Source organism: Lampetra planeri, chromosome 2, assembly GCF_965212315.1.
Source record: "Lampetra planeri chromosome 2, kcLamPlan1.2.h2, whole genome shotgun sequence".
Classification (NCBI taxonomy): Eukaryota; Metazoa; Chordata; class Hyperoartia; order Petromyzontiformes; family Petromyzontidae; genus Lampetra; species Lampetra planeri.
In genome coordinates this window covers 3596550-3609025 of record NC_136108.1, presented here as the reverse complement: position 1 = coordinate 3609025, position 12476 = coordinate 3596550, and positions in this window count along the sequence as shown.

Sequence of the window (12476 nt, the reverse complement as noted above, 5' to 3'; positions counted from 1 at the left end):
TCACGCACACACAAGAGTTATATATAACAGCATATTTTCCAAACCTGAAATAAACCTGAGCACATCATAAATCATACATTCAGACACACACAGAAAGAACACTCGAATACAAATTTCAAAACGCACACTCTCTTCGCTGTCACTAATGCAAATGTACCGTGAACAATCCAACGCGACAGATAAGCATGTGTTTACTCGTCAGAGTTGGCAAATTAATGAATCCACCCCAACCATTCTGTGCCATCCCCAAATTACCTTCTCACCTCACTGCCAAAGTTGCAACCGGATGACTCAGACAGTATATTACATTACTGCCCATCAATCAATCGCGTGTGTTTAGCACAATGTGGAATCCCATACAGGCACGATGTCTCTTTTTCAGAGAAGTCTGGGATAACTAGAAATAAAATAGGCAGTCATTTTGTAAGCCTGTTTGCAGCTGCAGTTCTTTTTTTTCCCCTTAGTAATTCATTTTAATCAACATTCACTTCAATGAACAAATTAAAACACGTGCACTCTATCAAGGCTGTTGTTACTGCATAGGTTTTCTCACAGAAACACGGCATTCGTGTTATTTTGCTGAAATATAACGGCTGGTACAGACGAACAACAATAACGATTTCAAATACATTCCTGGCAAATCATATAGGGGTTATGACATAAATCTGCATTACTTTGAGCTATAAAGCTGCTTAATGGTAGGGGGGGTTTTGTCCTGAATCAATTTCTGATAACATTTAAGCTGTTCTGGGAATGTACTTAGTCAATTGTAAATTGACTGAAAAATTACTGGTTCCTGCCTTTCCGTGTCATAATCCAATGCACTGCTGGATGAAAGCATCCCAACATCATGTAAGTCATGGTGGTGTTTGACTTTCCTTCACCATACCGGTCAGTCCGGATAGTTCAGATATCACTTGCCACTGGTGTTCTACCCTTAACTGGGAATAAAACTCAAATTTCTAGATTTAGAGCGCAGTGCGCTAACCATTGTGCTACCGCTGCACCCGCTGTATTTGATGTGATGTGCTGTATGCGTATGGGAGGGGGGGGGTTCAGCGATGCAGTGTCTGGTGCCCCGTACCACGATCCCAACGACCACATCAGTGGCGAGCGATATCCGAACTGGTCGTGGGGCCTCCTCACCTTCACCGAGCTGCACCGGCTAGCCTGGTGAAGAACGCTCAATTAGCCACCGTGACTAACAGACAGCCACCGAGGGTTTCGGGAGGCCTTCAGCCAGTTGTGGATTTACAGACGGCTGGAAATTATTATCACTATTATTGTAAAACATAACAAAGAAATATGTACAGCTCGATATGATTGTTCATTGATTTTCGTGTTTTGAATCGTAATATTGACACTAACCTACGTGTTAAATGTACATTATTTCTTTAGAGTGTTTCTGTGTTAAAAAGACAAAGCTTGTACATTTTCATAAAACTGCATACCTCGCAACAGATTTGTTTCCGCTATGGGACATTTACAGCCTTTTACAACGTTTAATGGGTTGTATACAGTTATAACTATGTGATTAAGTATGTCAATAATTCACGACGATAAATAAAACACCAGATGAAAATCTTTTGCAAAAAAAGCTAGTGCAATGGATTTACTTTGACAAAAAAAACGAAATAGATAAATAAACAAGAATGAATCCCTTCAACTGGCAATCTCCATCAGGATACTTGTGTGACAATGACAAGCGTTTCATGTTTACATCCTCTAAGTGTTCTGGGTTTGATCTTCCACGAAGCTCATGGTCCGCCCTAAACAACATCCGCAGAAACAATGCCAGATGCTGGATACCCGATGCACAAATTGAACATTTAAAAACTCTCTGCAGTGCACGACTGTGGTCATCCAGAACAGACCACACAACGTAAACAGCGATGCACTCCGCTCCTCCTGACGCGGTTGTCTGGCTTGACCACCTGAATGTGAAATTGTAGCTGATGCTCTCTGCATCTACATGCGCCATACCGCAGGAAAGAACCAACGAGCCTTCCCAGTTTTTGTATACAGTGTCACAGGTTCCACAAATAACGCGTGAAATGCGTCAATCGTTTATTTAATAGCCTATTTTGCATGCATTTTCAAAAAGGTCACCGTTGATGTATTCAGCATAGCTTAATTGTAACCTAATAGCACTTTATAAATTGATATTAATGCAGAGTGTCTGTGACACATAAACTTTCTGCTCATTACATTAAACCCACTCCACTCTGCGACACAACCCCTGGCATCCAGAGGCAAAGCCTCGATTCACAAGATGCACAAATTCACCCACATGACCCACATCACCGCACGACGCACCTTTGTTCCGCAATCATTTATCTCACGTGCACGGAGGAAATTGTACATTTACCCTGGCCAGAATCCAAGCACGCGGCGAAAGCAAAAGAAAGGTGGTCTCAGCGCCACGGGCAAAACGCACGCCAATGCACTCACCCAAGGTCACGCACGGGTCTCAAGCAAGCCCGAAGCTGTCTCCTCTCTCAGGTGTACTCTCTCGCACCGCTACATGCTACCTGTACAGTAACGGAACACCGTCTCTCCCCTTTTGTTTGGGGAAACCATGCGCTTCGCTGCCATGGAGATGGCCAAGCGAGAGTGTCTGATTGCAGATGCTGTCTGACCACCCCTCCTCCCTGTCGTGCAGAGCCGGGTGCCTGTGTGTGTGTGACAATGCAAGGCTTCCCGCAATTACTCTTTGCTTTTTTATAAGTTCGCCAGTTCCCCTGCCACCAACCTCCCACAGCGCCTTAAAAACAAACACAAATTCACTAGCCACTATCGGACAAAACCGTGCAATAAAGTATTGAAAACTCGAAATTTTCATAAAACGTAGATTCACGTGACCGTTAACCAGCCAAGAAAGATGAAAAACAAAGTTCGGTCGAGAAGCACGGAGCACACGCGTGCCTGTAGGCCCGTTTTATGATGAGGCCCCATCACCTCCTCATAAGATATTTCTCACAGAAACCACTTGCTGCTTTGGCCATGGGTTTAGTACTCGGAGATTGCTCAAATTAGTATGTTTGCACGGGAATAATTTTGGTACTGATTTTACGGCAAAGTATTTACGCCAAAATATTTGTGTACAATTCAATCCAAGGTATTATATTTAGAATTTGTTTGAAGATGGTGCGTTAATGAAATATGGCAGATGCAATCCCAAATTGGGTAATTTTGCCATGAATTTGAATTTTGTAGTGAGACACTTCAGCAAAATTTGGTCGCAAATTGCAGCGAGTTGTGCACGAATGTGACGTGTTGGAAATGGCCTTCTATATTTCTTAAGCTAAGAATAATTTGCTGACAAAAAACCCATGCTAAAACATATATGAAAATGTGTACTTCATGAAAGCCCTTGTATGTATGTTGAATTTCTTTGGCACGTAGCCAACCGCGCTAATCAGAGGTGCAGGAGTACAACAAACTAAACACAAAAAAAAACTCTTAAAACGCTGACACATTTCACAAAATGAGTTTGTCCTTCACGATACTCATTTGTATTTTGAAATATAAAACTCAAACGGTATCAGCGTAAAGATACTGTGCAATGAGAATCACCATCAATCACCATTTGAACCACCAGGCACCCATTATCATGTCACCAAAAACGCTGAGTGCAGGTGACAAGAACGTTGAGGAGAAGAGAGGCTTTTAGGGGCTTCTGTCTGTAGAACATCTTACAGCGACCAGGCTCAGCAGCAGCCAAAACCAATCAATCAAAATTCTGTTCCCCATGGAAGGGTAGCCACTAATTAAGCACCTGCCCACACCAGAAATGCCCTGAGGTGGGTGTGCTTGAAATGCCCAAGATGGGTTCTGGTCATGCACCCATTCTCTCACAATTCCCTGGCTCCCCTCCCCTCTCACTCCGAGTGGGGCTTGGCACACATGGTTGTGCAGGGAAACGCAGCAGACAAAGGTCCTTCTTCACATCCATCAATCTCATCCTAAAGACCCTTAACATTTGCTTACGCTCGCATTTAGCACGTAACCGCCGATAGTGTTATGAAGGCAAGATTTCAAGTGAAAACATGGAATCTGACTTCAACAATTCTGCTTCGACTAGATTTCCATTTTAACAAAGGATTAATGTAAGGCACTCTATGGCCCTTTTAGGTTACGCTTCAATGAATGTGACGCTTAAATAGGTTCAACACATAGTTTGCTAATTGTGCAATATTCCTTAAGGGCCCTGCAATATCGATGTTGTTTGTATTTTTGTTGTTGCTACTGTGCTCATGGCACCACGGATCTCCCTTGCAAATTAGCCAGGAAACCGTCTAAACGGCATCATCCGTGCAACAAATCAACTCAAACGAGAATTTAGTTTGCATTTAGTGAGCATAGCCCCTGTGAAAACTCAGAAAACGTATGTAGCCTTATTGAACACCAACTCGTACGTGACGCAGCCTCGTGTTTGTGCTTTTTCTTCTAAGACGAGCTTCTTTTTTCTCCTCTCGCGACATCGGCCCAGCCCAGGGTGTTTCGCCGTGGTGCAGAGGCAGCGTTCACAAAGACGATGCCGTGTGTTCGTGCGCTTCCATGGTTACAGCCTGGCGACTTGGGTGTGGGGAACCTCATCCGCAACTATAACCCCTGACGCTTTTCATGAAATTACTACTACGCGCGTGCACAGACACAATCATCGCATCACGCGAGTGTATCGCCAACACGCATGCGCTCTGCCACTGTGGTTCACACAATAAAATGTATGAACCGTGCAATAATGTCCATATAGGTGGCAGAGCATTTGCCGATAGAGCCCCTGAACTCTTTAGTGAGCTTGCCACGGTCACAGAGGTACTGTTTTTCAAGTAAGATTGAAACTTGTATAATAGAAAATGTAATTTTTTTCCGTTTTTTTTATTTTTCCGTTTCGCATGGTGTTCCTATGCTCACTGGGTTGTTATTACGCTTCCTTATGCAACTTTTTTTTTACAAACTTTAATATTTTTTATTTGTGACAGTGACGTCACCGCAGCGCCGAGTGCCAGGCTAGGTGCAACTCTTAGACCTAATCCACACGCCAACAATTACAGGAGAAAGTGATGTATAATAATGACTCTATTGGTGTCACTTCATTAAACAATCCATAAAAAAGGAATATTGTGCCGTTTTAAAATCTAATTACAGAGATCTACAAAGTGGCCAAGGAGGTCCGCGCTTGCCTCTGGGTACAGCACCTTTATTTCTCAAGAGATTCTGAGTTCAAAGGTCAGACAGACATCCAATGCAAACAATGTTTTCAAGTGCAGCAAGGTATGGCAGTCTTAACTGAAAATGATAATGGGATAACTGATAACATCTCCCACCCAATATTTATTTTTTTCTATTTTTCGTTTCGCTGCACCAATATTTTGCAAGTCAAAAACATTTTGGCAGGCAAAATTAACGCTTACTTATACAGATTAGGAGTGGCCTACAGGTTGGGTCGCTGGTTACTGATTGAAACCTTTAGTATTGGTTAAAGCGGAATCAGATTTTAATTATATGCGATGAGCTCTTAAGTGTGCATGCTAGCAAAATTAAAAAAAAACTGTAATTTAAAGCAAAGCTACATAGTGTGCCTTATACACAGAACAGACAATACACACTTATACAGTGGTTTGCCATCTTTTTAAAACATGTGTTCAATAACACTAAACGTCCCCTCCAACAGATGGTCATGGTTTAGATGTTTAAATCAATAAAAGCCAGGAATTGCCTAATTGCCAAGGTAAAAGGCTCTTGAAGGATGGAGAGTTGGCATGTTATATTAATGAGCACAACAGGGACGGCATCACAACATCTTATCTTACATTATTTCCACTCAATTTCCGCAAACTTAAATTTTGACGAGAAAGGTAATAATATTTCACATTCTTTTGTCCATTCACTGCTTGGTGAAGGCTTCTCCAAACTGTGCTGATCGTGGGGATTGTTTGACCATCCTTCAACACGCCACCTAACATTGGCCTAGAAATTGTACGTAGAAAGCCATCAATTATGATTTGAACATTGAAAAATGTATAACGAATATTTACTGTACATTTTACGGATGAATTGAACAAACTTTCCTAAAATATATATACAGTATATAAACAAGTCTTCCTCAACAAACGCAATAAACGCTGAAAAGAAAGTTGACAAGCATAATGTGCCTTCAGCTCCCGTTTTCCCGCAAGATGTCTCGTAGTGCCTGAATTCGTCAGAAATGTGACATCACCATCAGCCATGGTCAATCACCTTCTGAATGAAGGCATCCCCCAATATGCTGCCACCTACCACGAAACTGCGGGGTAACAATCCACCCAGCACATGCTCGTGAGCTCAATTCAATTGTTCCATCTCCTCGGTTGGTATCCCTGAGGACACGTCCAAACAAACCCCGTCATTCTGCATAATCCGCAGAATATGTCCAGTGCAAATTTGTTTAAGTCTGACAATTCTACACCATCTTTCCTGCACGTCGTGCCATTTTCAGTACGTTGAACTTCTATCGCGCCTTACGTAGCCAACCTTGCTAATTTGAGGTGTCATGGTTCCACATCATTCATCTTCATCCTAAGATTTTACATCAAGACTCAAAGCTTGACATTCTGTTCAACTGCCGTGTTTTTTTTACAGTGGACGTTTATCAAATGTTTTTATACCATATAATAAGAACAAATGGGTGGTATCGGCATATATCGAAATGGATCCATGCAAACCAGCATGAAGGCATAATGCAGCTGTATTCTTTTATCAATGTGAAAAACTGCATGTAAATATTACTGTGGCAGGTTACAGACTGAATATGCCACACTGAACACATTGCCCATGGCTCCATATTCGCGTTGTTTTTTATTTTGTTTAGTAGGAGACGCATTTCTCTAAGTGGATTTTTCTGTCCGCAATGTGAAATAATTAGCCCGTGTTTTGTTATAGATGCAGTATAAGACTGCATATGCATTTCAATAACTTGTCTACAATACATTGGTCAGGACATAATTAACATTCTGCCCTATATCGAAAAATAAAACCTAAAGCATAGCACTCTATGCAATAGAAAAGAAAAGCTGATTACATTTTGGAGGAATGTAATTTCTAAATGCCATCATGTCCTTGGCACTGCTCCAACTTATATAGCCTCGTGTTAAAAATGCCAACGTGGTACATTTCCACGCCTTTAATTCTCCCTTTCACTTCAATTCACAAGCTCTATGCCTCTTTGAGAAAAATGAAAGTGGAGGGAGGATTGGGAATGCCCGAAAGAAAATGTGCATGATCACTCCGTTTAATTCAGTCAGATATTCAACAGCGCGAATTTGACTCGGTGCGATGGCATGGCCATGCCCGCAAATTCAAGCAGAGGTGGAGCTGGTGGATCACACAGAGATGGAGCCTGGGTGAGAGACAACTGTCTGTAAGGGCAACATAATGTTACGTAGGAAGCGGTACAGCAATTTGATGTCAGACCTCCCTGTTAGGGTGTTTAATGTTATGCCCTCGTGTATATGTCACTTTTATTCGGGCAATTTTTTTCCCTCAAACGCAAAACTTTTCAAAAAGGAATGAGCCTAACTTCTCAGAGCGGGACATAAGCTCACAGTCCAGTATTGTGCATATGGGTCTTGCGCCATGATTAGGCTTTGTTTTTGCTATGTTATTATTCCGGAATATTAATATGTACAAGACTTAGCCATATAATAAATGAATGGTTCAATTCTATGAGCATTGAGCAAGTATTCCATCAAGTTATAGAATAAATACAGTATATTAAATCTATGTTGACATATTTCTTCTCAAACGCTACTTTTGAAGCAATTCTGGGTATCAATAGCATTTGAAGTCCTTTGTCGGGGTTTGTGAGATGTAAAATATCGTTTACAGTGTTGTCCAAGATTTTATACAGCAGCAATAATCGTATTCGTGCTACACATTTTTCTACCAAAGTGCAAAACGTACAGCCAGTCGGGCAAACCGATAGATTTTCACAATACGATGAAGACATTTTAATTCCAATATCGCAGTAAACATCAGTTGCTTTCGTGCTGGTATAAAATGTATCCAAGGAGTTAAGTGCAGTGGCCGACTTCCAAGCACTGCAGTCACAAAGCCAGGAGCTGTGACGATAATCCACTCTCCCTCACCACAGTCGCATTTCAAAATAGAATGACATCACCCTAAGACTCAAGCTTTACCACATCCCTTTTTTCAACTTTCAGCACCCTTGCAAGACTGACAAAGGCAAAGCGCTAGACTAAGTTATACACGGCCAAATCAGATGACAATTTGTCCTGCTAGGTTACGTTTCATTTTATAAACAGGACTAATACTGTACCGCATTTAATATGAGCTCTTCTTTTCCACGCAATCTATGTCGTGAAACAAGTTCCTCCATGGATGATTAGTCCTATAAAATCATTCCAGTGGGCTCTGCTGCGCAGTTCGAATCGTGACGAGACCAGCCAGATCATGATGTTGTGTTTGCATGACTACATGCGCTGCATGCAGGAATACTTGTGCATTTTGTCAGTGAGCACATTTTCAATTCCCATCCAGGAATTATGCAACATAATTTAAACCCGAATGCCCCTTATTCAGAAAGCACTCATAAAAAAGCCCCCATAAACAAAAGGTCTCAGCTTTCAGCTTATGCAGAACAGATGAATGATCAATGTGGCAAATGTCACCGGTTGCATGTTGTGAACAACAATTTATTTGGGCCAATCTCTCTCAATTAAGTGTCACCCAGATTTATTTAAACAATTACAAATTCATGGCTTACCAGTTAAAATGTTTGCACAAATCAAGCCCCCCCCACCACCACTCCCCATGCAATCAATATGCATGTGTATGATTGCTTATAAATCAAGCACAATGAGGACAGTGGCGTAAATTTGTCATCTGCGTGCGGGACCTTTTGCGACGAGAAAACAAGTAAAGCCGCTGAGCCGATTAATGACGATGGGTCAGTCAGCATGGCAGCACCACCGCAGCATCCAAGCGGTTCCCACTACAAAGAAAGATCCTCCGTATAGCCTGTAACAGAGTGTTGGGGCAAGTGCTGTTAGCGAGTAGCACCTATGAAGGTCAGCACGGCACACGAGGGGTTGAGTGGCCAGCAACCACGCCCGGCTGGCCTTTGTCTCCCTAGTGGCGATGTTTGCACACCGCACTAAGTACTCATTTGAGGCTGAGAAGACCTAGGGGAGGCCGAGGACCGCTTGAGATAAAATATAATCGTTACTGATGTTGGCCCTGAGCAGGAATCGAACTCGGGTCACCGTGTTCGAAGTGCAGAGCGCGAACCACTACACCACCGCTTCCCACTGTCAGCATGGTTATGTCGCCTTCGTCATCACCAGCTTTGTTGTATCAAGGCAAAGCTAATCAGAATTTCATTTTTAAAAATATTATTGTTTCGTCTATGAGAACGCACATTTCCTTCAAATTGTTGAAGCAATTCTCTGGTGTGGTCAGTGTGGACTACTATAAAATGAATATACTGTACTTGAAATGTTAACTCCATATTAGACTACCACATTGACACAATGTGCAGGCTGTTACTAATACAATACGTTAACTTAAAAGTCACGTTACTCTGAGTGTAAAGGGCTCTGCCACACCCTGATGTAAAGGGCAGCCTTCCACAACAAATGCTAAATTATTTCTTTAATTATTACATTTATATTACCAAGGTGTTCAGAAGCTCAAGCGTATACTGGGCAGTGCTCATCACTGCAGCTCTCTATGAGCCATGTATTTTTGTTTCTATGCCAGAAACATAAATACCATACCTCTAAATCAGGGGTCGGCAACCAAAATAACAAGAAGAGCCATTTCTTTCCAATTCGGTACAAAATTCAGTATTTCAAGAGCCGCAATGCATCTGAGTACATACTGTACATACGTACATATTGTCAAGAAGCAGCCCGTAAAGAGCCGCATGCGGCTCCGGAGCCGTAGGTTGCCGACCCCTGCTCTAAATGATTGTTCCTAAAAGGAACTATGATGGGCCGAGTGACCCTGGTCAAGATTTGTAGTCGTGTACTCACGACTATGATCCCTGTTGCTCTTACCAACAGTGACACCCCAAAAGCATGATTTAAGCCGCACTGTTTTCAAATCAATGTGGGCTGTTTTATGTTTGGCACATGAATTTGCCTCGAAGAAAAATAAAAGGTTCCTCGCGCAATTTGTCACGTGCTACAACTATTGCTATTATTCCGTTATATTGAACGATGCCTTGCAAATGCAACATCTTGACAAGTTGATATGAGGTATAATAAAAAATAATTTCATTTTATATAGCGTCATTCATGCAATTGCATCCCAAACCATCAATTATCTAGTTCCGTACAAAAAAAAATAAACCGCACTACTTAGTAAAACAAAAATGAATACGTAAATAACGAAAAAAATGCACATTACAAGAACAAATTCTCGCAGAGAAAATAAATTAAAATAAATCCGTTCGGTCGGACCGTTTCAATGAATCCAGGTTGCGTGCAAAAATATTGACCTTTCAATCAATGCACTGTACTGTTCACAGCTGACATCAGCACTCCACAAAACCCAGCTTAGTGTGGCACCAGAGACGCGAGAGCACAGCTAGCATTAACCCACAAACGACGGCTGCATTGTTTGTATGCAAATTATTAATGTTATCTTTTGCCCCCACATCTGCTGCACAATGGCATGTCAACGATGCGACCGAAGCGTGTGATCATCAGTTGAGTTGAAAATGTGCACATCACAATAACAATGGCAGCTAATTTAGAATCATAAATTCACCACAAATATACAAATCAAGGCTTTCCACATTGCATACAACTGGTCGTGGTTAATACAGGTAATGTATCTAGGCTTCAGTTTTAAGTGGCCCGGGCATTCAAGCATTTAGCTTGGAAACCCAAGGCAAAAGTTCGGGTCGTGTTTCGAAACCCAGCCAACAGAGGTGTAGCCATGATTGCACACACATGAAGGCACTGGCATACTTTTGATATCGGCAGAGATTGGCATTGTTAAAGGATTGACATTTTGTTGATTCATTAAAAAAAGAACACCTTCATGTCCAACGTGCCTATCAATTTGTTTAGGTCCACGATTGCAAGCAATGTATTAATAGCCTAAGAACAAATGATTGGAAATGCACCCAATTTCATCAGTTGGAGAAAGTTAAGCAGAGTTGAGCCTGTTTAGTCCTTGGATGGGTGGCGACCAAGGCTTGCCAGGTGTTGTAGGTTTGGGGCTGTGAAGTGGGTTTTTTTTCCCTGGGAATTCCGGTTTAATCTGTACTCTCTTTCATGGAAATGGCCAAACATATCGATGCAGGGCCCCCATAAAGAGACGCTTAAGCCAGTGAGGCTTTGTGGGTAAATATTTTGAATTATTATTGCTGTATTTAAAAGTAGCAAGGTGAGGCCAATGAGTCATGCTCTGAAAAAAATATAAAATCTCACTTCTCAGGTCAGCCAGAAGAGTCCTAAGTAGCTGTGAATTGTTTATAACTGATCTGAACATCGTATTCCTAGATGTTAACTTTCAATATTACATGCTCACAATGACATGCCTCTTATTACTGGATGAGGTGAATGTCTTATGTTTGAATGTATCTAACGAAATGGATACAAAATGTTGAAACATACTATCAGATCTTTGAGTTTGTTCAGCGCAAAATATCAAGCTATCCGATCACTGGGATTCCATTAAACCCCAAATAAATATTCAATGAAATAACATAACCACAATTGACTTAACAGCTATATAGAAAAAAAACAGGAAATCAGATTAAGTTATTGGCTAAAATGTATTTTTGTTGTCCTTGTATGATGCCAATGAAAGTAGCACACATCAGGACAACCTCATACCCGATGCGCAGCCTTGCATACTGAATTTCTGATATCGAGGGATAAAGAGAGACATGCCAGGAGACGCTCAAAACATGATTGTCACTGAAAGCAGACAGCCGGGTGCAAGGCAACTTTTATCTGACAGCCCCACGTTGCTTTAGTTTGCCCCGCCTTTACGAGGAAAAAAATGATTGAAATGACATGAAAAGAGTTGATAATCACGGTACCGTCAGATTGCTAAACTAATGCGATAAGCCGGAGGTTGTTTGAGGTCCTTATCTTCATTAACAAACTTCCAATTTGTTTTTTGGCGTGTCATTATTGACTGAATTTGTAAGTTGGCAAGAAGCCACGAATGAGAGCTAGGCTCACGCTTGAGCACATACTGACATACATAAAGAAAATAGCGGGAATCCTGGCTGTTGGTGTACAGTATTTGTTGACAATGCCTGAAAAGTATACTTAACATGCCAGTACATGCTTGTCGAGAATGCAGAAAATTGGAGGTGGGGTGGTGGATCATACACACATTATTGCATACGTGAGATACCCTCTTGCGAGGTGGCCTGCACTGTATAGTGCATTACAATACAATGAACACATTCTTGGATGTGGTGTTATTTTCTCATGTGCATGGGTTTC